This window comes from Mandrillus leucophaeus, unplaced genomic scaffold, assembly GCF_000951045.1.
Source record: "Mandrillus leucophaeus isolate KB7577 unplaced genomic scaffold, Mleu.le_1.0 Scaffold1034, whole genome shotgun sequence".
Lineage (NCBI taxonomy): Eukaryota > Metazoa > Chordata > Mammalia > Primates > Cercopithecidae > Mandrillus > Mandrillus leucophaeus.
The window spans coordinates 251154-261139 of record NW_012098477.1 but is presented as its reverse complement, the minus strand read 5'-3'; the positions used below and the strand labels follow the sequence as shown (position 1 = coordinate 261139).

At 42.9% G+C, this 9986-nt stretch overlaps 1 non-coding gene across 1 annotated transcript; it reads left to right on the top strand.

The window, feature by feature from the left end:
• Positions 1–4614: 4614 nt before the first annotated feature.
• On the top strand, positions 4615–4688 carry TRNAR-UCU. Its single transcript has one exon. It is a non-coding gene; the product is annotated as a tRNA-Arg (tRNA).
• Positions 4689–9986: the final 5298 nt, after the last annotated feature.

Sequence of the window (9986 nt, the reverse complement as noted above, 5' to 3'; positions counted from 1 at the left end):
CGAGGAATCACCTTATTTTGGGGGTTTGGGTGAAGCAGAAAGTTTTCCCCAAACTTCCCAGAAAGATCTGATGGGACACGACAACTTACTGCCCTCGCATTTGTTGAACACTACTAAATTCCTCATCCTTCTTGACCAAAGAGATACTTCATGTCCTAAGAGACACACTCTCTAGAATTCTTTTTTTTTGTTTGTTTGTTTTTTTTGTTGAGATGATGTCTCACTCTGTCACCAGGCTGGAGTGCAGTGGCGTGATCTCGGCTCCCTGCAACCTCCGCTTCCCAGGTTCAAGAGATTCTCCTGCCTCCACCTCCCGAGTAGCTGGGACTACAGGCACACACTACCATGCCCAGCTAATTTTTGTATTTTCAGAAGAGACGGGGTTTCACCATGTTGGCCAGGATGGTCTCAATCTCTTGACCTTGTGATCCTCCCACCTTGGCCTCCCCAAATGCTGGGATTACAGGCATGAGCCAGGATGCCTGGCCTCTGTAACTCTTTAAATGGCTTTCTGGAGAATCTGTCAGTGGTGGGTGAGAGGCAATAAGGAAAGGGAGATTGTATCTCCAGATTTCTCAGCATTTCTCAGACTCCCTTAGGGAGCTGACCTCTGTATGGACTCTCTTGTGACCTTGACTAGCCCTGGAGGTCCAGCCCATTGTTAAGATAGATTGGTTCTGGGTCTACTTTTGGAAAGGCTTAAGAGGCCTCAATAGCTCAGTTTGACTGGGCTATATCCGAATGGTTTCTGAAAGTTGGATGGGATGATGAAAGGATAATTTGCTCTGTATTTGTCTTTCCTTGGCTAGATTCTCAGGCTCAATTGTTACCTGGATTATCTAATTTCTTCCCTCTTCAAGTATGAGAAAGGGGACTGAGGAGGAAAGGAACAATCTGCAGTCAGCTCACAGGCTAGGAGGGAGGAAAAATAGACTTGGGAACCTAAATGCTTTATTATGATGGGTCAGAAAATGCATAATAGGAATGGAGAAATGAATATGGGGCAAGACCTCATGAAGATGAAGTGTCTGGAAAAGGACTCAAGGGCTTTTGCATTGTAGGTATGTATGTCCATTTTACCCTTCCTTAAGGGTTGGGAGTTATGAACTGAACATCTGCACAGTAGGTCTCATTCTATAGGCCTGACATTGCAAAGCACCTTTTCCAGCCTTCCTGGAAGGTACTCACAGTAGGAAAGACCTGGGCTGACTCCTTGGGGGTGAGATAGTAAGAGGGAGCTGATAGCAGGTAGGAACATGGGAAGATGGTATATGGTAACACTTCCAGAAGTTGTGCTCACAATAGATGTGGATTAATAAGGTTTACGGCATCATAGGGCCTGGGAGATGAAAGTATAGTATGTAAGGGCTGTGTTATCTAAATGACAAATTCACTGTCTTACTCCATGTAATAGCCTTTGGAATTTAAAATACGGACTAGTTGATGTAGGAACATTTAGAGAAGCTGTAAGTAAGACCACAGTAGGATGTAGGATTTAATTGGACCAAAGGGAAAATTTGGAGGGCATTTATCATATGTATCCCAGCAACACCTTGTGAATGAAAGAGTGTATGAGCATCACTAGTTTGTCTATAGGGTCGCAGAGTGGTATTCAATTAGAGGTATGAGTAATGTTTGAGTCACAGATCTTTGGAGAATTAAATCAGTACAGATTTTTTTTTTTTTTTTTTTTTTTTCTTTTCTTTTTTTTTTTTTTTTTTTTTTTGGAAGGTGAATGTACTTTTCTTCCAGAGAGTTTACGTAAACATGAATGACATACAGCTAGTTTAAAAGAAGAAAAAGATGTACTAGCTTCAATCATTTTGAGTGACATGACTTCACCTTTCCTGCCCTTTAAAACTATAGATTTATTTGATTGTTTGCCTTCTTATTTTAAATTAAAACCTAGTTTAAGACATTATTGACACTACCAAGAGGCTCTGTCTGTTTTATGGATGATGAAGCAAAATGCGATGTCAGAGAGACATCTCTTATTTGAAAAAAGTCCTCAAAGTCCAGAGTACTTTTGTTGATGTACATTGTAAGTGTAAGGGGAGCTGGAGAGACTTGGTGATGGGCATTTTTTTGCTGGAATGAAGAGATTTCTGTGGGGTGGTGAGAGGAAGATGAAGGAAGGGTATTCAAAGGGAAAGAAGCAACCCAGTCAATAGAGTTGAGAATTAACTCATGGAATAGAGGAAAAAAGGGGACAAACACTCTGCCTTATGAAATCTCAGCTGATCTTTATCAGTACCATATAGGTTAGTGCCCCTAGTTTATAATGAAGAAATGAAAGATCAGAGTTAAGGAATTTTCTCAGAGTCTAAACCAACTAAGTTATACAACTTCCTATGAAGATGGATCTTTCTGCTCCCAGAGTTATAGCCTTTGTATGGACTTGCAAATTGGTATTTTATTTGGTGAGTAATAAGTTGATTCCTTCTTTTCTCCCATAAATGTTTCAGGGTCATTCCTGCGTTGGAATTTGCCTATGGGATTCTTGAGAGTAGAACCATGCCATGATATATCTCTCCATCATTGTATTCCCAGCACCAAGTGCGAACATTGCAGACAATGAATGAAGCTCCTGGAGGGAGTTGGAGAGCTGGGACAACACATGATCTTGTAAGAAGCAGTGATACTTTGGACGTCACTCAGGGGGCTGATAGATTTCTGGGATATAGGACAATATCTTTATGAAGAGCAGTGTGTGTGTGTGTGTGTGTGTGTGTGTGTGTGTGTGTGTGTGAACACTGAGCCTGGCAGGAAGTTATCTTGAGAGTCTAGTTTTTCCTTTCCCTTACATTGGAATGATTCATTGCTAGCCTGTGCTGTTAAGCTTCCCTTTACAATCATATAGACCCCTTGACTAACTCTTTCATCAGCACCTTGTGACTAGCCACTCAGAGTAATACAATCTCTGGATAGAAAGGTCTATTCTGTGCCTTCTTGTTTCAAGTCTATAATAGACACAATTAGTCACACTTTTCTGAGCTCCCATCTCTAGGTCGTAGATGGAAGGCAAGCCTGGTTGGAGTAGCTGCTTTCCCCCATGTGTTAGAAAGAGTCTTTTGCTTATATTCCTGATCTGACTGAATTGCTTTGGTTGTGTTCTCTACCATGTCTCATTCCTGGGGCTATATGAATGGGTAGGGAAGTGGGAGATGCTGTAATTGTAGTCTTAGAGTCAGAAAGCCCTTAAGGGTTTTCTAATCTAATCATTTCATTTAGTCATATTGTTTCTTTACTTGGCCATCACCTGGCCTCACAGGTTAGAAATAACTATATTGTATGATTGGAATTGGCTGGCAATGTCCAGAACTGGGGGCCATGGAGACACACAGTGAGGGAGGAGGGATATCTGAGTTGGCTCCCTGCTTTTATTGTAACCTTTTGATGGGGAGTGGGGTGGTGAACACAATTAGTCTTTAAATCAATGCATTGTCATCAGGAACCAAGAATCCAATTATTCCCATGTGTCTGGGAACCAAATAGGAGAAAATGAGCTGAAGTGAGGTAAGAAGGATTTAGATTAGACATTCAGAAGAATGGGCTCAGTGGAAATTATAAACAACAGTGATTATGGAATTGTCTTCTCTGAGAGGCTTCTAAAAATAGAAATCATTTTCTTGGATCTGAGCTGGGTATATGGTTATGGAGGGTTAGTCACTTTGATTGTATTAGGATACTTGTAGCAAGCACAGGTAGCTGAGAAATCCTTGTCCTTCAAAGTAGGTAGCCCTGGGGAAAAAGGCTGTCAGAGACTTGGGGCTGAGGAAGGTGGGGGAAAGAGATACAGGTATTTATGGAGGGCTATTTGAGGACATCTATTTCATCAGAGATCTGCCACTCTCACCCTCCAACCCTATGTGTACAGACACTCTCCCTCCTCTCTCTCACACACACATATACGTTCACACATCCTTACACACTGAACACACACACTGAACACTGTTTTTTCTTCACTCCCATTCTTAATTCTAGTGAAGATGCTGAAGGAACATCAGACTCCCGGTACCTCTTGCCTGGGCTTGACAGATACAGTTCTTATTGCTGAGAACCAGACCAGTCTCTTAGAACTCAGCTGCCATTCTCTGCTGCCGTTGTTCACAGTGTTCCTTTACAGAAGCAGCTCCTTTGTCTCTGGGATCGAGGGTTTTCCTGAATCCCCAAGCGTTGCCCAGCCCCTGTCTGAGAATAGCTGGACTGGGATGAAACCACAGTGAGCGAGTGGGGGTGGAGGTAGAGATGGCTTCTGCGTTTTCTGCAGGGTTGGGTGCACTCTGCTTAATTAGCATGAGAATCGAGAGATTTTCGTATCATCCCTAAGGGATGGAGAGGAAAGGAGAGCAAAGGCTCTAGTTCTGTCCTATTCCATCAGGGATTGTGAGTCTGGTAAATTGACTGCTGTCACATTCCTCCAATCCTCTGGGGACCATCAGACCCACAGTATTGAGAAAAGCTTTGATGAAGCCGGCTGGTGGATCTCCACTCCAGATTTTCCAGCTGTCCCTGTCCCCCCCACCGCTCAGAGAGCAGGATGCTGAGATGGCTCGGTGATGCAGAAGGTATGTGCTTTTTCAGTTCTGGTGCTGATGCTGTGTGTGTGGTGAGGTCTCTGTGGCGCAATGGACGAGCGCGCTGGACTTCTAATCCAGAGGTTCCGGGTTCGAGTCCCGGCAGAGATGGTCACCTGGCAGGTGCCTCTTTTATTTTGAATACTGTCATGCTAGGTTGATAATTATATTTATTCCTCCCTGGAGGCTATAGGGGAGAGAAAGGAAACGCTTTTCCTTGAGAATCCTGGACCTTCTCTCCTTTTCTGTCCCCTCATTCTTCATTCTTTCTGTATTCCTCTCTTATGGATTTTCATTGTCTAGTAGAGGCTCAGATGTCTGCTGCGTCTCTCTGCTCAGCCCGACTGACACAGCATTTGAATCCTTTGCTTCACGGTTAGATAATTGGCACATAGTGACCAAGACGCAAAGTCACAGGTTTTGGAACTAATATGGTTCCCTCCTTTGACCTCTGAGACCACAAAAGGGCAGATTGTCCCATATGTCAGTGAGGATATGTCCAACTGTCCTCTGAGGTGATACCTTCTTTGACCAAAGGGTTATCATTTGGTGGATGTCAGGAGGTAGACGGGGTCGTGCAGAGGATAATTTCTTGCACTGTCTGTCAGCTATACTTTTTCATTCCTGGGGCTTTTTGTGCTCAAGCTCATCACTCACTTCCTGATCTATCAGGTGAAATGTAATCATTGCTCTTTGTCTCAGTGGAATAAACCACAGAGCAACACACTAACTACCAGCAGCAAACTGGATGAGCTTGTCCCCAGAAACTCGAAGGTTTCATACTTAAATGCTCTTTACTGTGAAAAGTTTGTACCCCTTTTTGTTCGTAGGACAAACTTCAAGTGTTGTATCTGAATGTTATTTCCATAATTTCTGATTTTCAAAAAGCCATGTTCTCACCTCCTGTCTCCTCCCGCATTCACTTCTGCTGTCTCCTTGTCTTGTCTAAAGGGCCACGTTTAGCCAGATTGGAGCTTGGTCAGATTGTGATGTAGCTTGGGTTTCTATTTTGGGCTGGTCTGGCTCTCTCCCTTGCATGTTGCTACCTCTAGCTTATTAGCTAGAGGGAGCTGCCCCTGCCAGGAACCGACCTCCACCTCAGGTGAACCCAGGAAACCTGAGAAGATATGTTCCCAGGACTGCTGGGGAGACTCAGCATCTCTCCCATGCGGGACTCTGGACGAGTGACCAGAGGACACAGCTGTGCACTTGCACTGTAAGGAAGCTGAGGTAGGGGGAGGCAGGAAAGTCCACATAGGAGTTTAAAGCAGCCATGCCAGAAGGTAGGGGGAATTGATGGGGTAGACAGGAGGACCCTGGAGGGAGATAAATGCTTTCTGCTTCCATGTGTGCATGTTTATAGCAAATGGAAACTTTTGAAATTCTCTTGAAGTAGTATGGTACTTTAAAGACTTAAAATTCTTGTAGTAAGAGCTAACATGGCTTCACATTTCTGGGTTACCTTGGAGGAAGGCCAATTCAGATGTTATCTATCTCCCACCAGTCCCATAGATACGCCCTTTGGAGGACATGGTGTGGACCAGAAGTTCCTGGGCATTCTTTCCTGGAGCCTTTCGTTTATTGTTAACTCAGCCTATCTTAGATATTTTTGCTTTAAGCCCTGGCCTGAAAGGAAAAATTAGCATGTGGTGGTGGGGGCGGGGTGGGGAAGGGGAAGGTAAAGGGAGTTCAGGAAAGGAGTATGTCACTTTTTTCCACCGTAATCTATAATACTGCATACATCTTCCTGATTCTCCCTGTATCATAGCATGGTAATGGAGGTGCTTCACCATGAGAATTCTGAGAGGGTAGGGATATTATTTCTGTATCACTGTTAAAATTCGGGGTGGGGGTGGAGGTTCGTTCTGGCCCACTCTATGATTTGCTCATTTCTAGAGTCTTTCTGGAAATAATGATCAGACTTCATGGAACTGTGAGGGCTGGGGATGAGGTGGGAACAGGGTGGGTATGTGTGCCAAATAGACATTGCGTTGGAATTTGTTTAAATGTTTGATCAGAGTGTGATAGAGCCAGCTCTTTCTGTGAAGTTCTATACCTGTGAGAATTAAAATCCACGGATGATTCCCCAAGCCTGATTCTATCCTGTCGTTTCTATTCCCTATCTTGGAGTCAGAGGACCTTGGTACAAGAAGCAGTTTTGCCAAGTTGCTGAACATCTGCACTTTAATTTGCTTATGTATTAAAACAGAGTATATTATCTTTCCTACAAGTGTAAAAATGGACGAAAAAGTTTGTTGTGCAGCGCTGTACAAATATAGAGGCTATGTTAGTTTTCAAGTTGCTTTTGTCTTTCTCCCAAGCATATGAGGAGGGTACCTGGACACAAAGTGGGGAAAGGAAAGGGTCCGAATGCTCAGCCGCTGCCTGGAACATCCAGGGTGGCTGTGTGTCATCAGCAGGGGCTGATGCCGCCCTGTGCTACCCTAAGAAAGAGGACTGATTGGACTTTTTTAGCTGGCAGGATCCTTCAGAGGCATGTGGTCCCTCTGTGCCCTAGATAGGAGACTTTATCTCAGCCAGGTAGGTAGAGGGTCCTCCTGGCTACCCCACTTAAGGGAACTAGAAGCTTCTGCTTATTTAACTATTGCCTAACCTTCAACTCTCTTCATCTCTGAGGGTTGGTGTTTTGGACACTTGAAGGATATCACCAGGACTTGGGAAAAGATTTTCCATGAGTAAAAATTCTTCTGTGTGATAACAATTTTCTTTTGAATACATAAGGGATATCTCCTAATTTATGAACATCATAATTACTGTATTTTAAAGATATTCAGAATGTAAAATAGAAATGGGTGTGTTTTTTATAAAGTCACTTCACTGTAGGACTCAAATACTTCAGAGATGCTGTAGCTGATCATTAATTGCAAAGTATGTGGGCAGGATATGTGTTATTTATTATTGTATTATCAGTGCCTGAAATATGGTAGGCATTTGATGGATATATTTGAAAGAATTAATGCTGACTTCGATTGACTATAAATTATATAGATAGGAAAGAGAAAGAGATTACTCCTAGCTTCCAGGTAGCAGGAGCACAGGCAGTATCTTCATGCATTAATTCACTTATTTAACAAATACTCGTTAAGCACCCACTTCGTGCCACTTTCCTATTCCAGGCACCAAAATAGTAGATTCCACCTCCTATGTATTCCCATGATGGCAACAAATGACAGACAGGTAAGTAAACATTATAATAGTGAATAGCATTTTAAGTAGTGCTATGTGCTATGGAGGAATTTAAAGGATGCTAGAGGGTGGAGAGTGGTGTGATGAATGATGGTTGTGGAAGACCTCTCAGAGGAGGTGGCTTTTGAGTGAAGACCTGAGTGGAGTGAGGGAGGACAATGAGATTTAGGGGGTGGGCATTTCAAACAGAGAAATGGCAAGAGCAGAGACTCTGATGTGGACACCAGCTGGATTGGAAAGCTGAAAGGTCAATGTGGTGGAGTGGAAGGAGTGATGGGAAGAGTTGGGATTAGAGTTTGATAGAGGGCACATCATCTAGGACAGTGTTCTCAACCCTATCATATCCAACTCTGCCTTGTTAGGTCCATTATTTTTTCAATTCTCCTCTACTACCCTGCAGTGAAATTCATAGATAACATAACTTACCCATGCCTGTAATGAAAACAAATCAATATAATACCCTAATTGTAATGTAAGAGAGGAATAAAAGGTAATAAACTTATAATAAATAACATGTATTTTAGTATGTAAATGCCATACCAGCAGCCTTGCACCTATATGAAGAACCACCCTGAATGCAACAGCTATATGTGCAGACCGATGCAAGCATGCTGCACTGCTGACTTAAATCTCATGAGGGATGTCGTTCACCAGCAGTGTCATGGTTTTCCAGACTGGTGAACACTTTTGGATAAATTTTTGATCAAAACAGAGTAAGTCTTCTTGCAAAATGCATAGTACTTTGCATTCCTGGAAAATTTAGGAAGTTTTAAATCATGCAGAAAACTCTCCAACATAGAAAGACAAGTTAGACTCTAGGCTCAGAGACCAACACATTTTTGTTTGTTTGTTTGTTCGAGATGGAGTCTCGCTTTGTCACCCAGGTTGGAGTGCAGTGGCGCGATCTCGGCTCACTGCCACCTCCGCCTCCTGGGTTCAAGCGATTCTCCTGCCTCAGCCTCCTGAGTAGCTGGGAGTACACATGCGCAACAACACGCTCAGCTAATTTTTGTATCTTTAGTAGAGACGGGGTTTCACCATATTGTCCAGGCTGGTCTTGAACTCCTGAGATCAAATGATCCACTTGCCTCGGCCTCCCAAAGTGCTGGGATTATAGGCATGAGCCATTGTACCCGGCCCCAGCACATAGGTTTTAATAGGTCATTCAGAAGTATACATCATGGGTCAATTCTTCGTTGTGAGAGATGCCCTTGCACATTCTGGGACTCATAAGTCCAGCATGCTCTACCTCTCTACAGCTAACCATGGCCCCCAGTCATTATAACAAAAAAAACTACTCCATCAAATTTTCAAACCACTTTTGAGGGGCAATTCCAGTGCCCCTGGCAATCACTGACATAAGGCTTGTCGGTGAGGCTTTTCTAAATGTTAGTGAGGACCATTGACGACTTTGAGCGAAGGTTCTGGTTTCTATGTTAAAAGGCAAATTTTATCTGTTGGTAGAGAACAGACAGAGATAGAATAGATAAGTAGAGAATAGAGTCACATATGTAGGCAGGTTTACAGCTCTGCTTGGCCCAAAGCCTTTAGAAGCAGCAAGCTGTGGCGCTGTGGTTCCCAAGCGGTGGTGCTGTACCACCGGAGGTGGAGGGTTTTATAACAGTCCACCTACAAAAGTGATTTATCATCTCTGGAGAGCTTACCTGACACAGATCACTTATTTTTAAACTAGTTATTTTTAGTTATTGTCATTACAATAGTTATTACCTAGTGGTAAACATGTTCATTTTGCTTATATTTAAAGCTGTAGCAAATAGACCTTATCCCCGAAAACATGATTGCAGTGTTTATGTCCTTAGTACTTGCTACAAATTATAATGGAACAGAATATCTTTAAACTATGTCCTCCTTGGAAGTTAGTTGGATCTTTTTGCTTTCATGGTGGTAATACTGTTCAGTGATGATTCTTTTGAGAGAATGAATGGTGAGAGATGGCATAGTATGATAAGGGAAGTTAACCATGAGCATAGTAGAAGCAGCAACTTCATGGTAATGACACAGATCTGAGTCCAAATCTGAGGTCTTCCTATTTACTTGTATAAATGTAGGCATGCGCTAAGTCTATCTAAGTCCTTTGATTTTCTCATCCACTAAATGATCAAACTAATACCTAGAATTAAATAGGGTAAGCTGTAAAATTGTCGAGGTAGATACACAGGAGGTGCAAACACAAGTGCTAGC